The sequence below is a fragment of the Canis lupus genome, chromosome 15, assembly GCF_003254725.2.
Source record: "Canis lupus dingo isolate Sandy chromosome 15, ASM325472v2, whole genome shotgun sequence".
Lineage (NCBI taxonomy): Eukaryota > Metazoa > Chordata > Mammalia > Carnivora > Canidae > Canis > Canis lupus.
Genome location: NC_064257.1, coordinates 5411245 through 5434249, shown reverse-complemented (window position 1 = coordinate 5434249; position 23005 = coordinate 5411245). Strand labels below are relative to the sequence as shown.

Genomic DNA, 23005 nt, shown 5'->3' with positions numbered 1-23005 from the left:
GCATCGCTGGTATGGTGAGCGCCAAGGGGACACAGGCACAGCACCAAGAGTGTGGGGCCACAATGCCCGTCCCAGGACCCCGTCTGAGCACAGGAGGCCAACACGGGCTATCTTCCAGGATGGGGCAAGTCTTACATTTCAGATACTCAAAGGTTCAATTCTGAACAGTGATCAGTGACACCTCAAGCAGCTAAATGACATCAAGATGACCAGGGTCTGCCCTGATAGAACTCAAGCAGGCACGGATGGCACCGGGACAGGGCGCCAAAGAGCAAATGAAAACCCAAGCTTGGGTGCCATCCTCCCAGAGCCCCATCCTCCTGCCTAGCCACCCCTTCTGCCCCCAATCTCCGCAGAGCCCATGGACCAACAGATGGACAGACAGTGGCAGAGCTATGCTAAGCTTGGCGGAGCCACTGCACCACCAACCTCCCCGCCCTATGGGGCAGTAGGAAGCAGTGGGGCTGGTTTGGTGGCGAGAAGCACCCCAAAGCTTTGCCGAGCACCGAAGCCCGCCCAGAAACCCTGACAGCGGGGCGCGGAGACGGCGTGGCCAGATGGGCGAAGATCAGAGAGCCCCTTCCGTGAGAGGACTAGCGATGGGACCCGAGTGCGGGGTAACTTCACTCCCGAGTGTCGCAAAGAGAAACTCCACAAAGTGCCGAGTCACAGAAAACGCCAAGATTCTTCACACATAGAATAATGAGGCAATAAAACTCAACTATAAAGTTAAATAATTTACCATAAATATCTAAAGCTCTCAAATTATTCTCTACATTAACTGCCTATGTTTAAAATGATCTTTGCATTCACTATGTCACAGATGGCAAAAGCAGACAAGAGAGTCCTTGACAACTCTAACTGCAATTAGCCCTTCCCAGCTGCGGTGATTTAAAGGCCTTTTCAGTTAAGCTGAATGAAACACCCGCGCTTTATAAATAAAGGCTTTACCAGGACTGACAATGAGGTATTTGAAACGTACAGGCCCGAGCTGGTGGAGCGGGGGTGGCGGGGCGCGCTGTCACTACATCCTAAACCCGAGCCCGACGCGCCCTCAACCCACCTCCCCCTCCGGAGCCTCGACTCGCGCGATGCCCAGACACGCTCCCCCTCCTGCCCGGCACGGCTCCCCTCCTTTCCACACACATCCCCCACTCCCACCCGCCCGCCCCCCGTAGACACCCCCAGGCCCCTTCACATTCCTACGGGCTTCATGCACGCTCCTGCAGCCGAGCACACACACGCACACACACCCTCTCCCTTCACGCGGATGCATACAGGTGTCTCCACCCCTGCTTCACAGGCACGTCCTCCCACCCTTCTCTCCTCTATGTGCACATGCATGCACACACGTATGTACACACACATGCATACACACACAAGCGCATGCACACACACCCTCTCCCTTCACACATATGCATACAAGTGTCTCCACCCCTGCTTCACAGGCACATCCTCCCTCCCTTCTTTCTTCTATGTGCACACACATGCACACATGCATACACACACAAGCGCACGCACACACATTCTCTCCCTTCAGGCGTATGCAAACAGGTGTCTCCACCCCTGCTTCACAGGCACATCCTCCCACCCTTCTCTCCTCTATGTGCACCTACACGCACATACACACATGCATACACACACAGGTGCATGCACACACATTCTCTCCCTTCACGCGCATGCATACAGGTGTCTCCACCCCTGCTTCACAGGCACATCCTCCTACCCTTCTCTCCTCTAAGTGCATACACATGCACACACCATGGACGCACACAACACAGAGCTGAGGATGTTGTGCATCCCCAAGAAAGGTGTCCAGGCCTAAAGGCCCAATGAGGTTCGTTGTCTTGGTCAGAGACCCAGGAGCCCACACCCACGGCTCTGCTGGCAGAGGGGGACCAGTGCGCTCCCTGAGCCGGGGAGGAGCTGCCCTTCAACAACGCTGGAGCACCTTGGAGATGGGAGGTAGGAGGCGGCTGCAGGAGTGTGCAAAGGAGGTCAAGGTTACCCTCTGATTGCCGCCGAGCGCTCCTCCCAGGGGCCCGGCTGGTTAATTGCTTGGAGTCTGGTGTGGCAGAGGGAGCTGTCAGCAAAACAGCCCCTCTGAATCGCACGCTCTGATCTCGGGGATCCTCGTGGGGAGGCCAAGCCTGCACCCCCACACCTTCCAGCCCAGCCTCACCCACCTCGCCATGGACACAGGCCAAGTCCCCACGTGGCCCAAGAAAGCTTGGCTGCCCTCGTGCTTACCCACTCTCAGGTCCACAGCGTCCCCGTCCTGCACGTCCCGCTGGGACCACAGCTCATCCTGACCACGGTCTTGGCCCGAAATAGTCCTAACTCATGGCCTCTCCCGGATGCCACCCACCGCACAAGGACAATGACACCCCCCTAGCACACCGACTTCATCTCAGGCAAAGGGCTAAGTCTCTTTCCGACACCACTTCCCACTGAGCCTCACTGTAGTTCCACGTCGCAGATACTTAGCCTCATCCCCGACTTTCAGGGAGGGGACCTGATAACCCAGGGAGCCTATGTAACTTGTCTAAGATCTTAGACCAAGGAACAGAAAGTAAGGGTTCGACCTCAACACACACGCTGAACCAGGACACTCAGACGAGGCTGTCACTGCTTGTTTGCCAGGCTCCTGTTGGGACCGCAACCCTCCGGAGCCCAGACCTATGCAGTGGAGCCCCAAGCCCCGCACGGCCCTCGCCGTGCTTGAGCTCTTAGGCTTGAGCTCCCGTTTCTGGAACACGAGCCAACCCCGACAGTCAGGATGTCCCACCTGCCTGGGCACTGCCTCTCCCGTCCTCACCCCATCCTGCTGCATCCACCAGGCTAGACCTCTGCACAGCCACATCTACACCATCCAGGTCTTCCATCATGGCATCCTGCCTGACTTCCCAGCCTGGAGGGACCACTACCCGGGCACCAGGGCCAGCAATGTGCCCACATCTCGGGGCTGGAGGAAGTCCAGGAGTTTCTGGCTCCAGGCTGAGGCCGCTGGCAGGGCTGGCGAGAAGTTCTAGAGAAGAATCTGGACCCCTGAATGGCTCCACCCAGACAAGGTCCCAGCAATTCATGGTTTTTAATATCGGAGTTCCAGGGAACTGCCTGGGCTGGGGTTCAACTTAAAAAGGGGAAAGATAGTTGGAGCATCCACCTCTTGGTTTGAGCTCAGATCATCACCCCAGGGCCATGAGATCGAGCCGGGTGTCAGGCTCTGCCTTCTGCTTGAGATTCCCTCTCTCTCTCATCCTCTGTCCCTCCCCATGCTCACACACTCCCTGTCCCCCCCATCCTCGAATAAATACATACATCTCTTTTTTTAAAAATGGAGGAAACAAAATTCAGTTCATTTTCTCTAATGGCAAATCAAGGCATTTACAGGATCTTCAGATCTGTTAAGGGGAGGGATGACACCATTCCTTTGTGAGCATGGACATAGTCACAAGGGACAGCTGTGAGGTCTGTAGCAGCTGGGCAGCTGCAAACCTCGGAGCCTGGGGCTCTGGTTGCCTGTGGAAGATCCCAGGGAGTGGGGAGGACGATCTCAGGCCCACTGGGATCAGATGATGAGAAGGCAAGGTGCTCAGAGGCAGACTCAAGTCTGGGCCTTGCTGGGGCCCTGAGCTTCCTGGGAAGGGACAATGATTTGTCCTCCATGGTCCATGGGAGTGTGGAGACTGGGTCCTGGGTCACCAACCACCTGTCCATCCCTCGGCTCCCCAGCTGCCCCTTCCTTGGGGTGTGTGGGGGGAAAGGGGACTATAGAGAACCCTGAGCTATTTGAGGGAAGCACAAGGGCTCCAGAGTCAGCACCACCACGTCCGTGCTGTGTGGCCTGAGGCAAGTCACTTCATCTCTCTGAACCCATCTTCTCATCTATAAACTGGGAACAAAAGCCCTCACCTCATCCAGGTGTTCACGTGCACGGGGCACCTAGCATGGTGCTGGCACCTCGTAGGTGTTTCATACCCATCAGTTCCTCTACTCTTCCTCCCCCATCTCTCAAACTCCCCTTCACAGGAGTCCTAGACCATCACAGGTCAGGGTTTGGAGCAGCCACAGAAACCATATATCCAGTTCTGCATTTGAAAGACTCGAGAAAGGAGCGAGCAGCCCCCAACACAGTCGTCAGGGGCGGAGGACAGACTCAAACCCAGGTCCCAGTGTTCCCTTAGCACCTCGGCTGTCCCCCTGGGCTCACCTCCACGAGAGGCTGCTTTATGAGCCTCCTGGCAACATCCCTCATTCTACGGACGACGCAGGCTTCAGAGGGAGGAGAAGCTGTGTGCCCATCCCTGGCCGGACCCCCAGCAAGGGGAAGGGCTGGGATTCACACCCCAGGCTCTTGGCTCCCGAAACGAGCTCTTCTCAGGAATCCACCTTTTCCCAGCTGAACCTGAAGATCCTCGAGGGTTGTAGCTTCAGGCCAGCTGCTCCTCATCAGCCGAAGGCTCAGCCAAGGTCCAGGAAACAGAAGTCCAAGCCTAACAGCAAAGGTTATCAACCACGCGGCAGAGAGGGCCCGGGGCCGGGGGCAGCCCCTGTAGGGAGGCTTGCCGTCCACGTCCTGGCGGGATGAAGGGGCACAGTGCGCGGCAGCCAGCCCTCAGCTGCTCCCAGCAGCAGGTCGTGCAAGGCTGGCCAGGGAGACAGACGGGACTAGAATGGGGCCTGGGAATCTGGAAAAGGTGGGGCTTGATGGGGATGGTGCCCAGAGGAAGGCCTGGCTTGTGCTCTCCAACGGAACTGGCCCCCTTCCTGTTGTCAGCTCTTACGGTGGCTCAGTTTACTAAACCCCTGTAATGAGTGGACCCCGAGTCAGACATGAACTGTAGACGACGGACTGCCCTTCCCGGGGTCTGGGGGCGGAAAGGAGACTGACCTCAAGGAACAGCACCCAGGTGAGAGAGGTCGGGAGGGCAGAGGGCTTTGTGGGCAGGCAGAGGCTGCGGCGGGGGCTCGGGGGGATGCAGAGAGGCACAGACACCCACCTCAGGAGGGTGAGCCTTGCCCCGGGAGCAATAGGGAGCCACCGAAGGACTGGAAGCTGAAGGAGCTGTGATCAAATATTCACACCAGAAAATGCAAATTCAGGGGCACCTGGGTGGCTCAGCAGATGAGTGTCTGCCTTTGGCTCAGGACGTGACCCCGGGGTCCCGGGATCGAGTCCCCCATCAGGCTCCCTGCATGGAGCCTGCTTCTCCCTCTACCTGTGTCTCTGCCTCTCTCTGTGTGTCCTTTGTGAATAAATAAAATCTTAAAAAAAAACATTTTTTTAATTTAAAAAATAAGGCACATTCTGGTGGCTGAATAGCAGGGGATGGATGGGGGGGGCGCCTAGGAAATACTGAGTCCAAGTGGAAGATGAAGGCCACGGTCACAGAGGCAGTACTGATGGGGGAGGTGGGAGGGACACGTGCCCCACGGGAGGCAGAGAGAATCGGGCATCGAGGGTGAGGGAGCACATGCTCCTACCTGGGACTCGGTGCACGGCGGCGCTCAGGAGGACCATCAGGAGCAACAAGCCAGACAGCTGGCTCCCACGTGCGGAGCACTAGCTATGCGCCAGGCCCTGTTGTGAGCACTACATGAGCATTAGCTCAGCAGACCCGCACAACGTCATGAGGCGGGTGTATACCACAATCACCCCCGTTTTACGGATGAGAAGGCTGAGGCACAAAGAGTCACAGTAGGTTCCCAAGGCCATGCCCAGGAAGTGGTGAGCCAGGATTAGAACCCAGTCTAATCTCAGGGCCGGAGCTCCTGCCACCTGTGTGCCCTGCAGGCCTGAGGTCAGATGATAAGGCCAGCACCAGCTATGGCAAGTCCCGGGTGTCTCGGGGACATCCGGATGGGTCACCAGGGAGAAAACGTGCGCCTGATATCTCAGGGAGATGGGGGGATGGAAGTTCTGGAAACATCAGCCAGGGGGTGGGGGTGCAGAGGGGACATTCAATGCATCTGCAAAGTGGCCACGGGTGGCAAATCCAAGGTGCCATGTGCGCACGTGTGCTGCGGGGCAGCACCCAGGGCCGGGTGCGAGGAGCACTCCGGAGGGGGGCGGGAGGCTGGACGCGCCAGTCCCCACGTCACCCTCGCTGAGTGTGCATCCTGAGCCGGTGTCTTAACTTTAGCCTTTGAGCCCATCTTCCATCAAGTGGGGGTGTTAATCGTGCTCCATTCACAGGGCATTTGGGAGGCTAAGATTGCAACGGAACATTAAAGAGCCTTTTGTTAGCAGGAAATCTGATGGATATTAATAAGCACCGTCAAGGCGATGGTGACGTGACGGGAGTCTGGGCAAGGTGTGCACGGATGGCATGCGCCAGACGGGGAGGGGGTGGTAGCCACTGAGATTATGAGAAATAAGGTTTATCCCCGACGGCCGGAATGGCCCCAGCCAGCAGCCCATCTGGGGGATCGCCTCTCCTGTAGAAAATGGCTTCGCCCCAGGTCGTATCTCCGGTGGTGGCGGCCCATGGCACAGACTTTGGAAGGGCCACCCCGGCTCCAGAGCACCTTGCGGGGCTCCCGGGACCCAGGCTGCCAATGCACCACAGCAGCACCGCTCTCTGCCTCCCTGCTTCCACCCGTCCCTTCCCAGGTGCAGGTCCCAAGTGCCCTCCTTCACCAACATCCTGCCGGGAGCTCACCAAGCCCACGCTTCTGCACCATCAGTGACAGAGCAGCTCCCCTTCCCAGGGTGGCCTAGCCCATCAGTGACAGCGCCAGGCGTCATGAGGTTCTCCCGGCGGGAGGGTCCCACACCTCTTCTAGCCTCATCACGCATCCAACACCAATCAGGGTCACCCTCCTTTCCAGTTCTCAGCTCTGGGGCCTTGGACCTGCTGGTTTGCCTGTGAGCCTTGGCCTCTTCCTCCATCAAATGGGCACAGGAACCCCCTGCTGCGCACAAGCATCTAGCCTTCTTACGGTATCCCTGCGCCACCTCGTATGTGCCGTGGGCTCTGCCTTCGAAACCATTTTGCCATTCAAACTGACCATTTCCCAATCCCAGTTTCTCAGATAATTATACAAATGCCCAGGTTTCAAGTTATTTTAAGCTGAGTGACCTGAGGCGAGTTACGTAATATCTCAGTTCCACAGTCCTACAATTTGGGAAACCGCATCAATCTCATCAAGAACCCCACAACGGGGTCTTGCATGCAGTAGGTTCTCGGTAAATGTCAGCGATTATCTTCAGGACCCTTTCATCACTTGGTACCCAGAACCAGATGCACTGCTATCGGCCATGGTCCCTCCCGCGCCGAGCGGCGTGGTCCTATTACCTCCCTCTCAGATCCTTTACTTTGAATAACGCCGCTGCCCGGGATTTTTCAAGAATGGGGCTTTTAAGTCAACACACGCACCGAGTGTCATTCTAGGATCCCTGGCAGGAAAGAGAAACAAAACACAAAACCACCTGTTAACACTCACACACATGCTTTCACAGCGCGTCTTTGCCTTTGGACGCAGGTTGGATTCTCCACCTTTTGCTCTGTCCCAGTGAGGCTCCTTTCCATTTGGTTCTGCCTGTGAAAGCCCTTCACAAACAGAAGGGCGGAGAGAACCCACAAACGAATCGGGTGGACACTGCCCGCGACCTCAGCACTGGGGTGGGAGAAAGAGGCATCTGCGGAGACAGGCGGTGCAGGTGCCCGCCAGAGGGAGGAGTGGTTACGGAAACGACAGAGCCATCAAGACAGTCGTGAACGTTGCTGTTGTCACCCGACTAATTGCAATTTCCCACGATTTCACGTGACAATGCTGAAATTAACATCCTGACACCTGCCACACCATCAGTAGTAGCGACTGATCATTATTGTTCACAGTGGTCTTGTTCAACCCACCACACCTGCTGAAAGAGCAGCCCTCGAGCCCCTCTGTTTGCATCTTTTGACCCCGCCAGCCTTCAGCCCTCGGAGCTTCAAATACTCCCTAAGGCTGGAGGCCCATCCGCAGCAGGGCCAAGGCCCAAGGGCCTCGCGTGCATAGCTGGTGGGCCCATCAGATTCCTTCTCATAGGAGTGTACGCCAGGCAATACTGAGCACTCGAGCTGCCAGTGGGAGCTGGATGACCAGCAGGTTGGACAGGAAGGAGAGGTCATGACAGACAGTGTGCAAGTGACAGGCACGGGGGACTGGGAACTTGGTGTGAACACAAGCTCCGAGCCAGAGAATAGGATGAGGAAGCAACGGGCAGTCAGGCAGACAGGGGGGAAGCTGGGAAGCCCAAGTCCTGTCTCCGGGGCACCCTTGTGCCTGAGGTCCCCAGACCTTGGTCAGCTGCTGCCTCACTTGAGCAAGCCCTGGTTCTTTCACTATTACTGGGTCCTACACGCAGGAACCTGGCAGCCCATACCCTACACCTGTGAGCCAGGGGCAGAGCCCTGTGGCACTCCAGCAGAAACCCCCTGACCTGCGGACAGAATCATTAATAAGTGAGCACCCCTGGAATGCAGTCATTGGGCCAGTGACCCACCGACCCAGCTGTCCCTCTTGAAGTAGGAGCTCCTCCACCTCGCCCACAGGGACAGCTGAGCAGCCTATGTGAATGCCTGCTGAATTCAGGCCGCTCCTGGGCTCAAGTTTGATGACTCTGTCGAGGACAAGTTTAGTCACGCAGAATGAGGCCTCATACCTGACATGCCATGGGACACATGACAGGTCTTCAAGAAAGCTTGGTTTGGGTTTATGGGCGTTCACAAACCTGAGCCTCGAGCAAGCTCCCTGACCTGTGGTTTCTGGAAACCACCACTGTCCTTTTAGGGATCTGCCCATCTCTGGTCTCCCAGGGCTCTCCTGTTCCGCAGCAGGGCAGTGGTTCAGGGGTGTGTGCAGCAGGTTGTCTCAGCGCCCTGGCCACCCTAGGGCTCTCTGCCCCCGAGGTCTGGGCTGCCCCTTCCAGGCTGACCATCCTTCCTCTCAGTGGTGTGAAGTGTCATGGGTGAGTCCCTTGTCACCCGTGAACATGAAATCCTTCTCTTGTTCTTCATACAAATTGGAAAGACTTACGCATTCTTCCTACCTTACTTTTGCTCCCTTCCTCTTCTTTTGCCCCACAGCCCGCTTGAGAGCCCCCCTTGAATGTCGTTATGACATTCCCATGGCGAGTCCCTTAGATGGAAGGGGCCTCCTGTGTACTGGACACAGGCTACACACCCATCTGTCTTGACGTATCACATGGATGAACAAATAACGAATAAACAACCTTTGATCTAGAAAAGAGACATGGATGACTGAGTCAAGGCCACACAGCAAGTAAGGAAGTGGTCAGACCAATCCCAGGTCTGTGGGTCTGCAATCCTGCCTCCACTGTGGACTACGCATGTGGCTCTGGGCAGCCACTGTTGTCTGTCTCCGATTCCTCATCCGAAAAGCCAGAGTAGCCAACACTTCCTACCACCAGGGCTGTTTTGAGGACTATTCGAGCCGTGACACGGAAAATGTTCAGCACCCTACCTGGCACATCGTGAGCACTCAATAAAGAACGGCTGTTATCGTGATGTACAGTCACGTGTCCCTAAGCACATTCTATATACTGCCTTAGTCTCAGCATCTGACACGCCTCCTGGAGGCGATGTGTTCCCAGAAGCACATCCCTTCTCATGCGCCTTCTTGATTAACCTCCCTTCTTTCCGTCCTTGGAATACAACCGCTATAAATCCAGCCTACCCAGAATGCTCCTCACTCAACCACGCAGGTTCCCTTAGGAACTGCCCCATAACCCTTCTACCTCCTTGGGTCAGTTTACAACTACCCTGTCAGAAACAGGAGACTGCAATTGACCCAGTTCTCTGAGCACCCCCTATCCTGCCCCCAACAGACTCAGGCCGAGGGACACCTGTTCACGTGTCCTCTGAGCTTCAACACGTCACTTGCTAAAATTAAGACTGTATCCTCCCCTGACACCATAGATGGAGCTGGTCCCCATCATGCCCCTTCACCAGCCATCTTCTTCTTGGTGAGAATTTGGTCCCCAGTGGCTCTTCCAGTCATATTTTTTTTGTTCTGGGAGATGGAACTGTCAGCAGGCAGGTCTAGAACCGACGGGAGGCTCTCTTCAGGACCAAGGGTACTCATGGCTGATGTTAGGAGGTCCGGCTCTCCTGCTACCATATCCCCTGCCTCTGTGTCAGCAGGCGGAGTGCCAGGAAAGAAGTTCCACTTCCTCTATGGCCAGGCCAAGGCCAGAGAGAGATGTTTCATGTATAGGAACCTGTCCAAGTCTTCTCTTTTCAGGATCTTATGGAAAAGGCACAGGAGGGCAGTGTGGGCAAGATAGGCCTGGTTCAAATCCTGGCTCTCCACTTGCCACTCACTGTGGGCAAGTCTCTCTGGGCCTTGGCTTCATCACCCATAAGATGAAGCCAATAAGTCCACCAGCTTGTGGGAGGGAGGGAGATGATGCCCGTAGGGCACATGGATTCTCAGTAACAACTTCCCTGCCTTCTTCCAGGGTGGTTCTCTTAGCCCCTCAGGGACCATTTGGTGGGATGAGCAAAGGACAGCCCTTCCCCACAACCCCATTTTGCTCCATGGAGTCGCCCAGGACCTGGGATTGTCAGTGCTAAAACTAGACGAGTTGCGGCAAGCCAGGACAAGTTGGTCACCCTACCTTGAGGTTACACTCAACAAGATCTGGCTCCCTGCTATCCTAAGCCGAGCGTGGAATGGGAGAAAAGAGGAAGAAGCTATGAGGACAAGTTGGTTCCTCAGGCAGAGACATGTGTCTGTGGGCTCCAAGGCAGGGCCCTTCTCACTCTCCGCTTCCCCACAAGACACTTTCCCGGTGTCCTGGAGTGGGAACAGATGCACCTCTATCAACTTTAGCTCCCCATTCTGTTAGAATTTGGTTGGGGCGGGGGTGAAAATGAGCTTCTAGTGGCTGCCAAGCTGTGCCTGCCTCCTGCCTCCTGGGGATCAGTGATGCGGGGATGGTACCTCCCTTTAAGATAGTGGTTCTCAACTGCGTGGGAGGATTTTGCCCTCCAGGGGACATTGGGCGGTGTCTGGAGACATTTTTAGTTGTCACAACTTGGGAGGAGGGTGCCACTTGTGGGTAGAGGTGCCACAGATGCTGCCAAACACCGTATACTGTGTAGACGACAACCCACAATGAAGCATCTGGCCAGAAGTGCAAATAGTTGGGAGGGAAGTTGAGAACCCCTGCTTCGGGGCAGCCAGGAGAGGCTGATCCTGGGTGAGGAACCAGGCAACCAAGAGTTCCAGGAGCCCATGCCTGCATCTCTAAGGAGCACAGCATCTGAACTGGGCCCCCCGCCCCCTCCCTGCCCCCAGGCAGGAACCGGGATGTCCCCCTCCACCAAGTCAGAACTGGAAGTTGCAAATGCCAGCCGCAGGCCTGGAAAAGGGGTGTGGGGAGTGGGGGCAGGGATAGGCACTTTTGGCACAAGGCTGGCAAGGAGCAAGCTTTATGGCTTGTTCTGTTCAGAGTTTTAATTAAGCGTCTCAAATAAGGATTTAATTGGGTTGTAACAAGCCAGGCTATTGTATGTGAGAGAAACACCTGGGGATTATTAGAAAACATTTTTAAGGCAGTAAAGCTGCAGCAAACACTTGCAGTTGTTAAGTCAGGAAATATAATTCCAGAGCTCAATGCCACACGCAGTGAGGGGGAGCCAGCCCCCCAACTCCGCAGCACTGGCCAGGAGGGGCTGGCTGCAACCACACAGGGAGCGGTGGCAGAGGGAGAAGGAGAGAGAAACTTCAGCAGACTCTGTGCTCAGCACAGAGCCCGGCGTGGGGCTCCACCCCACGACCCCAAGACCCTGAGCCAAAACCAAGAGTCAGATACCTAACTGACTGAGCCCCCCAGGAGCCACTATCTCCATTTTATAGAGAAACTCCCCTTTCCCTTCCACTGCTCTTCCCAAATCTCCCCATTGAGCTGGTGATGAAGGGAGCCCCCCTCCCACCTGGGAAAGGTTGCTTGAATGTCAGTTTGAGGCAGTAAGCAGGGCAAGGCAAGTCCCTAGGCCCCTATAACCAGGGATGGGACCCTCCTGATGAAGCCCAAGGGGCTTCATGTCCCTGGATATCCACCAGCAGGGTGTGCAGTTCCATCAGACCGCCTCAGACCCCATCCCTGTCTTGCTCTGCTGAAATTCAGAAGTGGGGTGTGTGTGTGTGTGTGTGTGTGTGTTGGGGGGTAGGGAGAGGAGTCAGGATGAAGGCCGCTCAGGACAATAGGTGGGACATGGGGTACAGAGTAGAAGGCTCAGGGGCCTGAGGCTGGGGGCTTGAGTGCACAAGGTAAGTCCATCACACATGGAGGGACCCAGGAATTGCAGAGGGAGGTTTGGGGACACCAAGCTGGGGGCCAAGGTGAGTGGTCTGGGGAAGAGGACCAGGTGTACCAAGGCAGAGAGGCAGCTGCTGGGGCAGATGGAGGACAGGTCACTTTCCTGGACCAGGACCAAAGCTCCTGTCTCAGAAGGAAGGAAACTGCAAGTCAGGAGCCAGGTGTGAGGAGCCAGGTGAACACCAGGCCAGGTAGAGAGCACAGCGCTCAGCATCTGACCTTCAGATTCCTTTCTGGAAAGGACCCAGAGGCCCTAAATCTAAGTCAGTGTCCCAAAGGGGCCGAAAGCAGCAGGACAGGGGCCTCAGGCAGTGCTTCCTTCGCCTGCCCCACCCAGCCTAGATTTTCCAGGGCCCTATCAGTCCAGGGTCCTCTGGCTGAGCCTCGGGACAGCACCCTCCACCCACACCTAGCAGAAAGCACCTGCAGGGAGGGGCCCACCCCAGCCTCTCAACTTTCTCTGCTTCGAGGCACTGAGCTTCAGATCTTTGCTCAGACTTCTCACCCAGGTCCTGGGGGCGAGGACCTCGATTTCACATGACACCCCCCCCACCTCCAGTCCTCATCCCTGGATTATTTTGTCTCCTAGACACTTGATCTTATGAAGCACACTCTACATTTCACTGTAATTATTACGCTTGTGGTTAACGTCCAACGTCCAGCTTGTGCTGGGACGTGGTCCTCTCTGAGGGCAAGGAGTCTTGCTGTTTTGTTCTTTGCTCACTCGCCAGTGCTCAGGACAGTGCCTGGCGCATAGTAAACACTTAAGAAATACCCGCTGAACCAATGACCTTCAGAAATCACTGTCTCACGTGAACTTTCAGCCTTCCCATCATTACAGTTGGCAAGACAGGTGTTCCTTTTATTATTGCTATTATATATACGAATGAATAATAATTATATATATGAGTGAATAATAATTACAGTGCTAATAGCTAACTTTACTGAGCATCTTCTGTGTGCCAGGTCTGGTGATAAATGTTCCACAGACATAAATCTAATGAATGTCATCTTCACAACAATCCTAGGAGGTTAAGTGCTATTAACCCAACTTGACAGATGGGGAAAATGGACTTCAGAGAAGTAAGGTCACTTGTCCGAGGTCACACAGCCATGTGCTAGGCACCACGCTCAGTGTTTCACATGGATTACATCATTTAATGCTTATGACTGTCTTACAGGGCAATAATTCTATCTTATGGAAAGGGAAACTAAGGCCCAGAGAGATGCAGTGACCTGTCAAAGGTCACCCAGGTAGCAAGGTGCAGAGCCAAGACTCCATCCCATATCTCTCTGAAGCCAAACTCACCTCCTTTCCCCTCTGTCCAGCTGGGCAGGGAGCTTCCCATCAGAAGTGGGTGTTCAGAGGGGCTTGAGCAGAGTGGGCACGATAGTATAGGCCTTGAAATCGATGGCCTAGATCTCAATTCCTTTCTTGGGTCAAAATGCCTGTGGGGAGCTATGCCACCTCTAAAATCCACGTTCCACGAGCATCCACTGGCACACACACCAAAGCACTGCACGGAGCCCTGTTTTTACCCACTCCCCAGCCGGGGAAGCTGGCAGCAGTCCCTGGGTGCAGCAGTTAAGGAGCGACGTGCATGTGGCCGCAGCAGCTCCTACATCAGTGCTGTCCATAACCATCCAAGGGAACATCCAAGGGATTATCAACCCATAATTTTTCATTCCTAACTCCAAGAATCAAAATGCCTTCAGGCGCTGCAAATACATGTTCCGTGTCTCCCACCCCTGTTGCCCACAGTACTCAGAAAGATGAGCTCCTGTGGGCAAACAGCTCCATTTTATTGTCACAAACCAGGAGTGGCCAAGGACAAGTGGTCCTTCATCTGCCTATTGTCAGAAGGAACTGTCTGAGATCAATTGTTCTAAAGCAATTGATCTTTGATTTCATTGCATTTGGCAGTTGCCCTCTCAAGTATAATGAGTTTATATTCAGTAACTCTATAAGGCAGAGAGTTTAGCTTGCTCACTTGTAGGGGACGTACTGCACCTGATTCCTCTGCCAGGGAGGCACAGGGCTCTGGGAGCATTACGAAACTTTTCCCTGCTTGCCGAGGGGGCCTGGGATGGCTGGTCAGGAACCCCCCCTGATTGGAACCATCACACCAGGTATAGGGCTGGTCCATTTGGGGGAAAAGACTCAGGACTGGTTTTGAAGAAAAAAAAAATAGGGCCCTCTTTGTGTTAAAGTCAGAAGAAAAGAATCTGGATAGGTTCCTCAATTCCTCAAAAGAAAGCTTTGAGGGAATCTGAATTTCTCCAGAGGCAGAATCCAAGACAGAGTTGAGTGCCCTACGACCCAGTAATTGTACCACTGGGGTATTTACCCCAAAGAGACAGATGTAGCGAAATGATGGGACACCTGCACCCCAAAGTTCACAGCAGCAATGTCCACAGTAGCCACACTGTGGGAGGAGCCACGATGTCCATCAACAGACGATGGCTAAAGAAGACGCGGTATGCAGACGACGGAATATGTCTCAGCCATCAGAAAGGATGAATACCCGCCATTTACATCGACGTGGATGGAACTGGAGGATGTTGTGCTGAGTGACATAAGTCAACTGGAGAAAGACAATCATCATATGGTTTCACTCGTATGCGGAATATAAGAAATAGTAAAAGGGACCATAAAGGAAGGGGGGGGAGACTGAGTGGGGAAGATTTAGGGAGGGAGACAAACCATGAGAGAGACTCTTGACCCTGGGAAACACACAAAGGGGTGCAGAAGGGGAGGTGGCGGGGGAGATGGGGTCACTGGGTGACGCGCACTTGATGGGATGAGCACTGGGTGTTATACTGTATGTTGGCAAATTGAATTTAAATAAAAAAAAAACAGAGTTGAGCGCCAATAGTTACTTGGGAGGTGATCTTGGGCTGCGCAGGCAGGGGGAGGAAGTGACAGGGCAAGGGGTGGCTAAGAGCAGATTCTTTCTCAAATGAATTACCACTGTGGGCAACTGGGCTCAATCCAGCCACCACGGGCGACCTCTGGGAGGGGGATGGCCGGGAACCTGCCTCGGAGTGATCCCAGCAGAGGGGAGAGGAAGCAGGGGTAGTGACCATAAAACCTCGCCTGCCAGCAGGGGAGGGTTCATTCAGCCCTCCAGCTCCACGTCAGAGCCGCAGGTACAGGTAAGCAGCCCAGGAGGGTCCAAGGAGAAGGGTCCAGGAGGAGGGTCCAAGGAGAAGACGCCCAGCCTCGGGAGGGCACCAGACGACCCACTGGGAAGAGGAACAAAATTTTAGCTTCCAGGGGCACCTACCTGGGTGGCTCAGTAGGTTAAGCATCCAACTCTCTTGATTTCAGCTCACGCCATGGGATTGAGCCCCACTTCTTGCTCAGTGGGGAGCCTGCTTAAGATTCTCTCTCTCCTTCTGCACCGCCCCCCCCAGGCTTGTATGTTCTCTCTCTCTCTCTCCAAATATATATATTTGCACACACACACACACACACACACACACACACACACACACATTAGCTTCTATCTACATTGATCTGAATCTCACCCATTTTAATTACTTACATCCTCAGGTGAGGTATAAGGTACATAGTATGTGGACCTGGGTGGCCCTGTATATGACGGCTGCATATATGAGCACCCTATGTGTATATGACGCATAAAGAATGAACGACACTTATCAGGGTGCACGCTCAACTGTTAGTAGTGGGTGATCATTACCAATCAAAGAATCCCGGTGATCATGGCTCGCAGTTCAACGGATTCAAGCGACCTGGATGTGCGCTCTTGCCAGAGATGGTGGCACCAACCCCAACCGTCTCTTGCCCAACACAAACCCAAAGTCCGATGGAGGAGAATAGCATTTTGGAGAATGGGCAAAGCACGCCAGCCACCTACTCCTCCAGCCATTTTAGGGTTTCTCCTTGATCAAACAGTACACTTGGAGCGTATTTAGGCTCCCGGCTTGGTTTTGTCATTATGAGTTTTGCCATGTGGCTTCAGCTGACATGAAGGGCAGATAATACCCAGCCTCAGTCTTGGGAAATCGGCTACTGCCATTTGGTAGAAGGATTTTGTGTCTCTTAGTACCTTCCACATAAAGCCCTAGGTGAAGAAATACTTTAAAATGAACGGTTAAGGGGGACCCGGGTGGCTCAGTGGTTGGGCATCTGCTTTCGGCCCAGGGCGTGATCCTGGGGTCCCGGGATCAAGTCCCCCATGGGGCTCCCTGCATGGAGCCTGCTTCTCCCTCTGCCTGTGTCTCTGCCTCTCTCTCTGTGTCTCTCATGAATAAATAAAATAAAATCTAAAAACAAAATAAAAAATAAAGGGTTAATAAAAGCTTTATTTCACCCCAGAGATACTAGGTTGATCTTTTATAAAGGAAAGGTAAAATTTTTGCAACCAGTAGTACTGGCCACTAGCAAGCACAGAGTCAAATATTTGGCCCCATTAAGGCAACCATCATGGGCATTAGGACTCAACAACAATAGGATTTTATCATTCTTCCCAGGAAACATTTTATTTCTAATTTATGTTTTTCCCAGTCCTCGATTCTTTGAAAGATAACTTAGCTACGTTATTAAACGTAATTTTTTTTTATTTATTCATGAGAGACACAGAGAGAGAGGCAGAGAAATAGGCAGATGGAAGAAGCAGGCTCCATGCAGGGAGCCCGACGTGGGACTCGATCCCGGGACTCCAGGACATGCCCTGGGCTGAAGGCAGGTGCTAAACCGCTGAGCCACCCAGGGATCCCCTATTAAACGTAATTCTTGTAAACAACCTCAAATTATATCTGTGGAATGAGATGGAGTAGTTACTAATTCATTAATTAAAAAAATAATCCCAGCTGAGAGCCCAAATTGCACTTTTGGACACAAACACAGAACACCAACAATGCCCTCCTGGGTCAGTGCCACGGAATTTCAGATGCTGAGCCGGCCTCGCACAGGAGAAAGGTCCTTTGCTTAAGGTCCGTGCCATCAGCCTTGACAGGTGAAAGGGTTGAGCTTCAGCATCGCAGAGGGGCCGCGGGGTCTGGGTCTGGCCAACAGGTATTCCCCACCCCCCCACCCCCGCAAATAGGAGCACCACTCACTTTGTTTTCGTTTGTACCCCGAATCGACTCTTGGTCTTTCTGAACTGACTGGGAACCCACAGGTCTCTCCAAAAGCCTCTGAGCCTCTGAACTTCTGGAACCCGTCCTTGCAGGTTCTAGGATGGACCCTTCTGGGAGCTCCTCGAGAGCTGGGCTGTTCTGTTTTTCTGCTCCTCCCAGTCCAAGTCCGGCTCCACCAGCTGCCACCCTTCTGGCAGAAAGGGCCATGTCGCCGCTCCCCCCACCCCCTGCCACCCCACTGGTTCCCCAGCTCCCACTCTCTTCTTTCCAGTGCTACTCAGAGTGAAGGCACAGGGGTTGGCACCTGCTACCATGGTGACCCCCAGAGCCAACCTGAAGGAGGGTTGAGGGGGGATGAAATACTTGGGGGAGCACTTGGCTCAACCTCTGCCCTCGGCACCCCCTCAGAGACACACACACACACACACACACACACACACACACACACACATGCCCCAGGAGCCATCAGCAAGGACGCCTGCAGGCCGAAGGAGGCTGCTCTCCAAAACAAGCACGCATCAGAGGGCAGAGGCGACAGGCACCCGCTCCCTCTCCAATCCCCGCTCCACAGCCCACCCTCTGAGGGGCCTGGTCAAGCCAGGCACCTTCCCTGAGGTTCAATTTCCTTATCTATAAAGCAGAGATAAGAATACCTGCCTACCTCACGGGGTGTGGGGGGGGGTATCAAATTGAAAACTGTGCACAAAAGGGCTTTGAAAAGGATAAAGAATCACACAAAGGAGTAGAGAATTGTTCCCTCTGAGAGCTAAGTGACCCCAGAAGAACCAGGGAAATATTGAGCTTCGGGATCTGGAGTGGAGCCGGGGGCTGGGGCCTGGCCAGGAGGGGCCCCCACTTCCCTGCCCCTCCCCCAGATAAAAATCACTACTCCCTTTGTTCACACTTAAACCCTTGAATCAACGAGCTTGGTCTTGAGGAGCCTGGGTGGTTCAGCTGGTTGTGTCTGTATTCAGCTCAGGTGGTGATCCCAGGGTCCCCGCTCCCTGCTCAGCGGGGGGCCTGCTGCTCCCTCTCCCTCTCCCCCTCCGCCCCTCTTGTGCGCACACTCACTCTCTCTAATAAATAAACAAAATCTTTAAAAAAAAAAAAAGGAAGAGAGAAATCAAGAAATCAAGCTGCTTCTTCAGGGAAGGGACCTCCAGAGGCCATTCGCGGTCATCTGGTCCCACCCCCGCCCCCGTGCTCCATGCCTGGTGTCTCTTTGCTGTCACTGAACTGTGTGAGCATCTGGGTGTCCCTCTAGGTGTGTGTGGGTCTGTGTGTATGCACGCACATGTGTGTGTGCACACGTGTGCCCTCTAACGCCTTCTGATGGAGACTTCACACGGGACGACAGCAGCAGGGACAAGCATTATCTGCGGTGGCTGAAGCCCACATTTACGAAACACCTACAGTGTTTACCTGGAGCCTCATTTCCCTTCCCTGCTGAGACCCCCTGGATCCCCACCCTCCTGTCTCAGCCCGCCTTATCTCGGGGTCCCTCCCCAGCCAGCCCTGCATGGCACAGTGAGCCCCACTGAGGGGGCCCTCTGGCCAGCTGGAGCACTAGCCTCGGTCACTGGGTGCGACACAGCATTGCGGCCTTAGTTCCTTTGATGCCAGTCTCAGACACCTGCCTAATAGTCTCTTCCCTCTAAGGACAGTTTCTCTGATGACAGCAGCCCCCAGTCCTGGCCCACTTCTGGCTCTTGCCTCAGAGCTCTGGAGCTCACCTGTTTCTAGGACTCCTCCTCTAAGCTCTGTCACTTTCTGGCCCCTCCTCTGCCCGGTGTCGTGCCTCTCCAGTGACTCCTTTTTTTTTTTTTAAGATTTTATTTATTTATTCATGAGAGACACAGAGAGAGAGAGACAGGCAGAGACACAGGCAGAGGGAGAAGCAGGCTCCACGCAGGGAGCCCGATAGAGGACTCGATCCCGGGTCTCCAGTCCAAAGGCAGGCGCTCAACTGCTGAGCCACCCAGTGTCCCTCTCCTGTGGCTCTCCTTGTTCTGGGTCCCTATCTGATGTCGGTCGCCAGCCCTTGTAGACATCACACTCTGCCTTGCTAAGACCAGCCCCCATCCCTCACCTGTGGCTGCATCCCTGCCCTCACCCTCTACCCCTCCAGGGCTGGTTCTGCTCTCCCGGGAAGTCTAAGTCCCATCTTATGGACCAACCGTCTCTCTCACATCCACTAAAGGCCACACAGGAACTCTGAAGCCCCAAGAAGCCATGGGTGTTGAGGTACGCTCACCCATCCGAGACCTGAGGGATGTGCGGCCAACGGTAAGAGCAGATGGGGCCTCTAGAAAGCCAGATAACAAGGAAGACATCGGGTGCCTAACAAGAGATGGTGCCAAAGCTACCAGGAGGGATCACAGGGTCTGGGCTACCAGGGAAGGTGTCCAGGAGGAGGCACGACCTGATCTGGGCTTTAAAGGGTGGAACGTAGGTGGACAAAGAGGTGGGAGGTTTGCCCGCCTGCACATGGTGTGCAGAGCAAAACCACGAGGGTAAGGAAACTGTAGATCACTGCATCATTCATTCATTCATTCATTCATTCATGTAGTCCCTCATTCATTCATCCATCCATTCAGCAAACATGTATCAAGCACTTCTGGTGTTCTAGGCAATCCTCAAGGCGCAAGGCATATTATGGTAAATAAAGCAAATGCCCCAGTCCTCACGGAATGTATTCCCACGGGGTTTACGCTTGCTGGCGAGGATGAAGAGGTAGGTGGAGGCCAGATCATGGAAGGCCTTGAATGCTAGGCTGAGGACATTGAGCTTTATCATGCAGGCGCCCCCCCCCCCGCCCCACGCCCCAGGAGCTCTAAGGGTTTCTGAGTGAGGATACGGTGACCTGAAGAGATGTACCAGCAACTGAGAATCCCTGACCTGGGCAGGTGACCTGGGTCAAAGTAGGGAGGGGGTAGAGCACAGAGAAGGGCATGCAAGTGAGTGAGTGGGGGTGAAACGGGCACGCAGGGAGGCCCGAGGTGGGGGGAAGCTCCTCGGGAAGGCTGTCTGCTTCCTTGGGGCCTGTGACCCTCTCTCTGAATACACAACGGTCAGAGCCAAGCCTGAACCCCAGACCTTGCAGGGCAAACTCCAGCTACCCCCCCCCCACCCCCAACCCTGTGAGCCTTAGCTCAGAGCAACTTTAATAATGCAGTGGGGAGGAACTCAAAAGGCCTGGAAGGCCTAAATATAGCCAGCCAGGCCACGTGCAGAAATGCTCCCCTGAATTTACTTAAGAGCAGAGGTTGGCATGTTCCACTGGGGACCGCACTTTGTTTCAGGATCACGCCAGCCAGGCTGAGCCTGATGGGTCCTCGGAGCTTTCTTTAAACACAGAGAAAACATTAAATGATTTTTCTGCAAAAGCCTCAGCATGAGAGGAGGAGGCAGCTAATGGAGGTTCGAGTCAAAGACCTTCCTGGTCAATGCCCCGCAGGACTCAGGTGAACTTATTCGTGAAAAATCTAAAAATCGAAATCCCTCTGGACAAAGGGCAGTCTCCATGCAAACCAGGCACGTGGGTCACACGTCGGCGCTCTGTTCCCAGGCACCAGCAGAGCTTCGGGGAGGGAGGGAGGCAGGCAAGACAGGCCTGGGCTGGACCGTCCTGGGCAGTGGGACAAGCGCCAGAAGCGCTGCAGCTTCGCTGCGCTCAACACCCTCGGAGGCGGAACGAAGGCCTCTCTGCTTCACAGGATGGGAAACTGAGGCCAGGGAGGACCCCCGGGAACTAGCCCAAGGCCACGGAACAAGCCAGCAGTGCAGGCAGGATTTGAACTCATGCCCACGCTGCTGCCTACGGCCCAGAAAGGCACCCTCTTCACAGAGATGACCCTGCACCACACAGAGGCCTCTGCCTCGGCCCAGACCTACCGCCGCCCGCCCCGTCCACGAGCTGCCCTGAGTTGTGCCCATTGCAGAAGCATCCTGTCCACCTGCAGAGCCTCCTCCTCACTGAGTCTCACACCTGGGGGCTGAACGCAGAGTCGGGTCAGCTCGGCTCGGCAATGAGTGCGGGAGGCCCCCCATGTACACAGGCTCCGGAATGCTGGTGGCGGGCACCGGGCAGATGTGCTTTCATGTCCGAACTCAGGCGTGACTCAGGCGGGTCTCACGAGGAGGGAGGTATTGTCATCACAGCCATTTGCAGATGAGGAAAACCAAGGCAGAGAGCACACAGGAAACTCACCCAAGTCAGGCAGCCACCAAGCCACAGGGCCCACACGCCGGACTGACCTTATCCTCACTGGTACCAGGTACCAGGGAGATGGCAAGGAGGGGAGCCCCTCGAGCAAGGGGATGCTGGAAAGCCTTCTGGAGGAGATGAGATCTGACCTTGGTGGATGCTGGGAAGGGCATTCCAGGCAGGGAGGAGCCAAGGAGCCAAGGCAAGGAGGCCTGAGTGCACGGTGGCCTCTGGGAGCCGTCGGGCCTGGCCGAGGACAGGAACAGCTCCCCGACCGGGTTCAGGTGCCAGGCCCAGGCCGGCCGCTTTCTGCGCGTTTTCTCAACACCTCACCCACGCGTGGCCCATCCAACAATCACTTCTTCACATCCTGGCTGAAGCGGGGAAGTGGCCGGCCCAGGTAGGGGGCTGAGCACTGTGGGAGGAGCCAGGGAAGGCTTCTGAGGAAGGTGGTGATAGGTCACAACCCTAATCCAGCCTTCACTGGGTGGCAGGTCAGGCAGGCGGGTGGGAGGACCCTGGAGCCTGGGAGCCACCCGGCCGTCAAGGGCTCAACTTCTCTTCAGAGCTCTGGGTCCCTGATGGGCCTCAGAAAAGGGAGCCCCTGTCACGAAGGGTAATGCGCCCAAGGCTGCCTGAGAGAAACATTCTGTATCTCACCTCCACTTCCATTCTACCCCCTGACCACCCTGCACACCTCCTCCCAGCACCCAGAGGGGCCTGGGTGAGGACGCCTCTGCCTGCCATTATAAAGGGGACTTCAGAGTCTCATGGGAGTAACAGAGAACAGAAGAGTTCAAAAGAGCATCCCTGGGGGTCTGGGTACTCTGGGTACACCTCGTAGCTCCACCCTGGAGCTGGGCTGGGTGGCACCGCATGGGTAACTCCATCTACCTGAGCCTCTGTATTCTCACCTGTGAAATGGGCCATGAGGATCCCGACTCTGCTGGTCCTGCTCCAGGGCTGAAATGACTGTGGACACTGCCCGGACACTGCCAAGGCATAAGGCAGACGGTGACTAAAGAAACACCCTGTGTCTAGGTATTCACTGTAACGTTCTTTCAACTTTTTTGTACATTTCAATTTTTTCGCCATTAAAAGTTGGGGGAAAATAAATACCATATTTTCTTCCCCCAACACGGCAAACCTAGTAGGGTCACCCTCAGATGAAGCCACCCACCTAGATGCATCTTTCTGGCTATTCCCCAGGTAGGAAGACAAGGGGTTCAGGCAGGTCACAGTGACAGCCTGGGGATGGTGCAGGGCCGGCATCCACCCCGTCCCTGCTGCCCTGGGGACCTCTGTGCTCTCACTGCGCCCACCCCAGACAAGGGAGGGTCCAGGTTGCTCAGGGA

At 54.9% G+C, this 23005-nt stretch overlaps 1 protein-coding gene across 1 annotated transcript in view; it reads right to left on the bottom strand.

The window, feature by feature from the left end:
- The window catches only part of GRIK3 (glutamate ionotropic receptor kainate type subunit 3), a 222287-nt gene that overhangs the window by 171860 nt on the left and 27422 nt on the right, over positions 1–23005 (bottom strand). The gene's annotated exons all lie outside the window — the stretch shown is intronic.